The 7,328-nt window shown below is 35.7% G+C and overlaps 1 long non-coding RNA gene across 1 annotated transcript in view; it reads left to right on the top strand.

Annotated features, from left to right (window-relative positions):
* The window catches only part of LOC134325623 (uncharacterized), a 2,570-nt gene extending 890 nt beyond the window's left edge, over positions 1–1,680 (top strand). The window contains exon 2 of the long non-coding RNA XR_010014308.1: positions 1,181–1,680. This is a non-coding gene — a long non-coding RNA (uncharacterized LOC134325623). The remainder of the gene's footprint in view (positions 1–1,180) is intronic.
* Positions 1,681–7,328: the final 5,648 nt, after the last annotated feature.

The raw sequence follows: 7,328 nt of genomic DNA, 5'->3' as shown, positions 1-7,328 counted from the left end.
TTACATTTTATAATGATAATAATAATAATAATAATAAAAATAATTTTAAAAAATAATAAAAATAATAATAATATTAAATGCAATGCAATATATACTTTCAATTTTTGCAGGAACAGTATAATAATATTGATATTACATTTTAAATTATTATTATTATTATTATTATTATTATTAAATGCAATAAAATATATACTTTTATTTTCTGCAGGAACAGTATGAATGTTGAATGGAATTGTATAATTTCTATATAGTTTTACATGCATCATCCAAACTCTTTATTCTCTCTCTCAGCCACACCTTGTGCGCGCTTAACACCATCGACTGCCAGTTAGAAAGGCGTCTAGAATAGAAATCAAGTTCATCTTACAACTGAATGATAGAAAATAACTCTCTCTATATATTAGTGATTCTGAAGCCTTTTGCAGGTGAATTTGAGATGATTAACTTATTACTAAAAGTCTAGTTTATTTATTCATGTTTAAATCAGTTGGGTCGGTTTAAGGATCTTTAGAGCAGATTAACACGATAATTAGTGCATGATCGTGTTCTGATTGGATTATATTATTATATTAATCTGTTCTGCACACTGGATGGTAAAAATAAATGTGAGTTGTTTAGAACAAAGTGTTTCCACTAGGTTGGCCAAGTCATTTCCTAAATGCCTTAAAACTCATGGAGACTTCTGTTATTAGACAATAATTAATAGATATTAGTCTGTGAGACCCTCAGACATGCCTTTGTTGGACCTTTCATGGGAATTTTTTCAATTTATTGGGTAAAATAAATGCATTTGAATTAGGGTAGACCTTGTCAAAGAGGCCACTGTTCCATTTCCTTTGAATTGGGTGCGGTCATTACATCATTAGCTGTAGTCAATCATAATCACTAATGAGAAGGTCATGCAATGAAATTGCCATAAAATAACACTGTAGAAGGATTTAATTTCTTATTTAAATTGCTGAATGTTTAATTTGGGCTCAAATAAATAAACAATAAATGGTAAGGTAACACTTACAGAAAGTATTAAATACAGAGAAGTTGTAAAAATGAGATTTGAACTGTATTTAAGTATTTATGTGTCGGATGTTTACAAGAATGTGTTTTGAGCTTCGGCAAAAATGAGCGGCTGATGTTTATCCAGCCCCTGTTTAAACACACATTTCTGATTTGTCTCTCACAGGTAAACGGACAGAATATAACACAGAATGTGACGGGTGATGGATTCAGGTTGCTTCCCGGCGGCCTAAGTCTCGTCCTTCCGATCAGCCTGCTTGGTTGGGTCCTTCACATCCTTTACCGCTGAGTGTTTCAGGCTAAAAGGACTGTGGGGATTGCTGGCAGAAATGGGCAGAGCAACAAGAGAGCAGCATTCTAAATTCTTCTGTTAATTGTAGAACTTCTTTGGTCAGCGTTTATCCTACGTACAAAACTGGAGGCGCCGTTCCATGAGAAGTCCACCTGAAAACCATTGCTGATTCTTTAAAACGCTCAGGAAATCAGACATCTTTGATTGAGGCCAATTAAGAATTTACTTTTATATTTAGTCTGCATATCAATCTGTATTTTCATTTTTAAATTGAATAACTCGCTAAGCATCAAGATCTTTTGTAATAAAATGTATTGAAATTTTTGTCTGGGTCATTCATGTGACAACTGGCAATAAATGATGACCACATCTAATTTAATTTGGTTTTGTTTTCATTTGTTGCTTTTTACTCAGTTTATCTCATCAGAACTGACTCTTTAAGACATTTACCACAACATCCTGCTGCCATGAATCTCAGAAAAACACCCGTGTACTGAATATTGCCCAACTGAGCATATCGAGTCTCTTAGAGCCACCTTGTTAAAAAAAAATAGTTTTCTTTCACTTCTGTCTTTCATATGGATGACTGAAAAGCTCTAAACCCACTTCATGTTGGGCACAGGGTTTAAAATACACACCTGCCTACTGTATACATTGCTGGGTGAGTCTGTTATGGTAGTAAAGACTTGTTCATCAGGTTCATCATGTTGTGTTGCTAACAAAGTGGCCTGGGGCAGCATGTCAGTATTATAATTATATTTATACATTAGAAGACTTTACCCCACCTAACATATTTGGGGTGTCAGAGCCCAGATTTTGCCTGTCACCAGTGCTAAACAGAAGTGAATCCCTGCAGTCATGTTATATATAAAATTCATCAGATCACAATTAAAGTTTCATTTGCGTGTTATAAATATATTAATACATTTACTGCAGTACACAGTCACATTTTTTAAGAAAAAATTAATATGAATTTTAATTTAGGTTAATGATACCACCTAAAAACGAATCCTTAACACCTCCTCAATGTTGCTTAGTCATTTATAAACCCAGTAGTTTATAAAGCAGCTTTATGAACGCGACATTTTGTAATTACAACATGCATACAAATGGTCAATTTTACGGTGGCCGAGAAGTGCAAAACAACTTTACATTTCAGAAAACAAAATTACAAAAAAACAAAAACAAATTTACAACGAAAGCAAAAACAAATTTACAAGTGCTTGGGTACCCAGTGTTTGTAAATTTGTTTTGGCATATGTAATTTTGTTTTCTAAAATGTAAATTTGTTTTGCACTTCTCGGCCGCACATTTCTGACGGAAAGGGTAGGTACAATAAACCGGAAGTGCGTGTTGCTTACCTGCTGTCAATCAAACTGTTTCTCAGCGGTAAAGTGAACAGAGTTTGTGATGGTGACGATAAACAAGGTTTTGTCCAGTCTGTGGAAATCATTTTATCCAGTTGTTCCGCTATTGTTTTTCTTGTGGAAAGTTATTAGATTGTGCAGATGTTTAGACGTGGCGTGTGCATCTCTATCTACCGTCCGCTCTTCTAAACATCTAAGGAATTCCCACAAGAACAACAAAAGCGAATTAATGAAAATAATTAACACAAAATGGACAAAACATTGTTCATTAGAGACGGAACATTTGACACCAAGGCTTTGAAGCTTGTTTCACTTTTGTAACAGTGGACTCAGTGTATCAGAGCTTATATTAAAGCAGCATGTGCGGGACTGATGAAGCTTTGTGCTGTGTTTTATCTCACTCACTATATAAGAGACAATCAAACCAGGGTTACCCACCGTCCTGTAACATACACAATCCTTCTTTATTTGGAAACTAAACACCGCGTTCAGTATTGAACTGATACAGGACGCTTTGTTCCGTATTTTTATCAATGGGAGACAGTGTGATGTGTATAAAACAGAAGGAAACTGCAGCTACTGTGGGAATTAAGTAGTGTTCACTTTTATTCTTAGTAACGCGGTGTGTGCGCAATATAACCTGTGTAATACACCGCTGTATGAGTAGCACCGTGGGCAGAGTGCGTTGAAACAATAGCGGGTCAACTGGATAAAATGATTTCCACAGACTGGACAAAACCTTGTTTATCGTCACCATCACAAACTCCGTTCACTTTACCGCTGAGAAACAGTTTGATTGACAGCAGGTAAGCAACACGCACTTCCGGTTTATTGTACCTACCCTTTCCGTCAGAAATGTGCGGCCGAGAAGTGCAAAACAAATTTACATTTTAGAAAACAAAATTACATATGCCGAAAACAAATTTACAAGTACTGAAACACTTTTACATATGCCAAAACAAATTTACAAACACTGGGTACCCAAACACTTGTAAATTTGTTTTTGCTTTTGTTGTAAATTTGTTTTTGTTTTTTTGTAATTTTGTTTTCTGAAATGTAAATTTGTTTTGCACTTCTCGGCCACCGTACAATTTACTTAAAATAACATGTTTATTAAACTGTCCCACGTTTTCCTACAGTTGGGTATTAATTTTAATTTATGATAATATTGCATTTTTTAAAAGTCATGACTAAAATGAATCCTCATCACCTCCGCAATTTTGCTTAGTCATTTATAAGCCCAGTAGTTTATAAAGCAGCTTTATAAACGCGATATTTTGTAATTATAACATGCACCATTACCATATTTTATTAATAATATATATTTATTTTATTTTGAAGTCGCTAAACTTGGTTTATTCACTTGTTAATACGTTAAATTGCAAAAGAAATCGATTCCAAAATGATGGAGTCGATTCCTTGGTGTTAGCGCTTGAAAATGGAGAGTCGATTCTTCATAATTGTGCACTTATTTAGGATAAATGTTCTAATTTACTTAAAATATCATGTTTATTAAACTTATGGCATCGTCTATCGATGATTTATGTTCCACATTTTCTTACAGTTAGGTATTAATTTTAATTTATGATAATATTGCATTTTTTAAAAGTCATGACTAAAATGAATCCTCATCACCTCGGCAGTGTTGCAGAATCATTTATGAAGCCCCGAATCTGTGCAGCTTTATAAACGCGAAAGTTTGTCTTTATAACGTGCTCAATTTCTATATTTAATTAGTATATATTTATTTTCGAAGTCGCCAAAGCTAAACATTGTTTGATTCACTTGTTAATACGTTAAATTGCAAAAGGAATCGATTCCAAAATGTTGGAAAAAATTTTTGAGGTTTCACATTACTTTAAATTACTGAACTAATATTTAGTGGCATAACAATTGTTTCTGAGATCTGTGTTGCATGGAGTCGACCAACTTCTGGCACCTCTGAACAGGTATTCCAGTCCAGGATGATTAGACGACATTCCACAGTTCTTCTGCATTTTTGGGTTTTGCCTCAAAAGCCCACAAGTTCTCTCTGGGATTGAAGTCAGGGGATTGTGCTGGTCACTCTATTACCTCAATCTTGTTTGTCTGTAACCAAGATGTTTTGGGTCATTGTCATGTTGAAACACCCATTTTAAGGACATTTCTTCTTCGACATAGGGCAACATGATCTGCTCAAACATTCTGATATATTTAAACTGATCCATGATCCCTCGTATGTGATAAACAGGCGTAACACCACGGTATGAGAAACATCCCCATATCATCATTTTATACCACTATGCTTTACTGTCTTCACAGTGAACTGTGGCTTGAATTCAGAGCTCTGGGGACGTCTGACATACTGTCTACGGCCACTAGACCCAAAAAGAACAATTTAGCTTTCACCAGTCCACAAAATGTTGAGCCATTTCTCTTTGGACTAGTCAATGTGTTCCTTGGCAAATTTGAACCCAGGACGTCTTTTTCTTAACAACGGGACTTTGCAAGGAGTTCATCCTGGTAAATTGGCTTCACATAATCATCTTCTGTTCTCACTGGTAACTCCAGATGTTCCTTGATCTTTCTGGAGGTGATCACTGGCTGAACCTTTGCCATTTTGGCTATTCTTCGATCCATCTGCATCTTTCAGGTTTTGGTTTTCACTTCAAGGCATTTGAGATCATTTTAGATGAGCAGACAATAATTTTCTGCACTTCTCTGTATGTTTTTCCCTCTACAATCAACTTTTTAATCAAAGTACGCTGTTCATCAGAACAATGTCTGGAACAACCCATTTTACCCAGTATTTCAGAGGAAATGCGCTATGACCAACATGTGCAACATTTGCCCCCCTCCTACCTTAAATAAGGGCCAAAACTGACACCCATTCTTCTGCAGAATGAATGACTTCACCAGTTGAACTCCTCACTGCTATTATTTTGAACAACCCCCTTTCAATCAATGCTTCAATTACTCAGAATGAGCGGCATGCATGTCCTAATTGTTGGGTTTGTTTTGTTTTCATTACTCTGCTACACTTTAAATTATTTGCTATGTAGAAATATCACTTCTACTAAAAACAGTGATTTATCAGGTTAATGATGTTGGACTGCTATTTTTTTAAACACCACTGTATATAATTCATCAGTTCACAATTGAAGTTTTGATTGCGTGTCACACAAGCAAGTAAAAGCAGCATGTTCATACATGTCAGGAAGCCTTTGGGTTTTTTTTTTTTTTTTAAGTGAGAAGGAAGTGACTTTTTGCAGTAGGCCTTGTGTTTCCTGTCTGTTTTTATAATATATAAGTACAGGAAAGAGATGAAAAGTGCTTTGCCTCTATTTACCTCAGTAAGATTCTGTGCACATGTTAAATATTGTTAAACTCGTGTTTGTTATAAGATTTTGGCGGAGGACTGATGGTACATAAGATGCTCTCTGTCAGGTTTAATAGTCCAAATGTGCCAGTGCTGCAGATCAGCGGGCACACTCCGCACCTCATTCGAACCCTTTCCTGAGCCGAACATCCCAGCAGGAAGCACCTGCCTGACCTGGTTCCAATCTCTGCAACCGTCGTTTAAATCGTGTGTGCTTTTTAAAGTGAACATGAAGCAGGCGACTGTGTAAAGCACAAAATGAGGAACGGTTTATGGGTTTCAGAGAAACAACAGGAAGTTCTGACCATGCAGACTGATTACAAACATTCAAGCTGTGCTGTTATCTGATATTGTGGTTGTTAGTTATCATATCGCTCCTCTGCTAGTCGAACCGTGAGTAATTAAAGTAATTGGAATACACAGTATGACTCTTGGAACAATGACATGTTGTGTTCAGGTCATGGTTCGGTTCTAAGTCAATAGCCTGTGCATGTGGGTACTTCAGGCTTGTTATCACTACACATTAATGCATGCTTGCCAGCCGTTTGTGTGTTTTTGTCTCGGTCGGGATCTTTGGGAAGCAAAAAGCAAAAATAAGGTAAAAGGGAGGACAGAAGAAGCACAAACCTTTTCGGACAGGGTGTTGGGGGTAAGAACCGAGACAAAACGCTGAAGAGGGGCTAAAAAGGGAGATGGAGGAGAACCACCAACCACGGTGGTCACAGACAGGTGAGAGATGTTCCTGCTTAAACCCCTGGATCTCCAGTACAATAAGGGGTGTGTCATGTGATCTGTGACTGGTAACGGTTCCCATAGTGTGTGTGTGTGTGTGTGTAGAGGAAGGACTTTTACCTGAGAATCTGATCCTGAATCAGACAGCTGGTCAGCAGAAGAAGATAAATGGTGATTGATGTTCTAGTTTCTGTTGTGTGTGTTTGTGTGTGTTTTTGATGTTTGTGTGCAAAATCTATATGAACTCATTCATTCATTTATTTATTCAATCAATTATTCTTTAATTAATTTATTTATTCCATCTTTCCTTTATTAATTAATATATTCAGTACATTATTCATTGATATTTCTCTTTTCAGTCCGTCCTTCATTAATTAATTCATTCTTTTACTCCTTTATTTATTCCGTAAATAATTAATTAATTAGTTGAATCATTCATTCATTTATGCATTCGTTTATTCTTTTATTTATTCATTTCTTTATTTATTCCTTTTTTAATTCATTTCTTAATTTTTGGGTTTTTGTACTCGAGTGAAATGATTCTGGTAACTTTTATTTTATGACG

Source organism: Trichomycterus rosablanca, chromosome 13, assembly GCF_030014385.1.
Source record: "Trichomycterus rosablanca isolate fTriRos1 chromosome 13, fTriRos1.hap1, whole genome shotgun sequence".
Lineage (NCBI taxonomy): Eukaryota > Metazoa > Chordata > Actinopteri > Siluriformes > Trichomycteridae > Trichomycterus > Trichomycterus rosablanca.
This window is presented reverse-complemented; position numbering and strand designations above follow the sequence as displayed.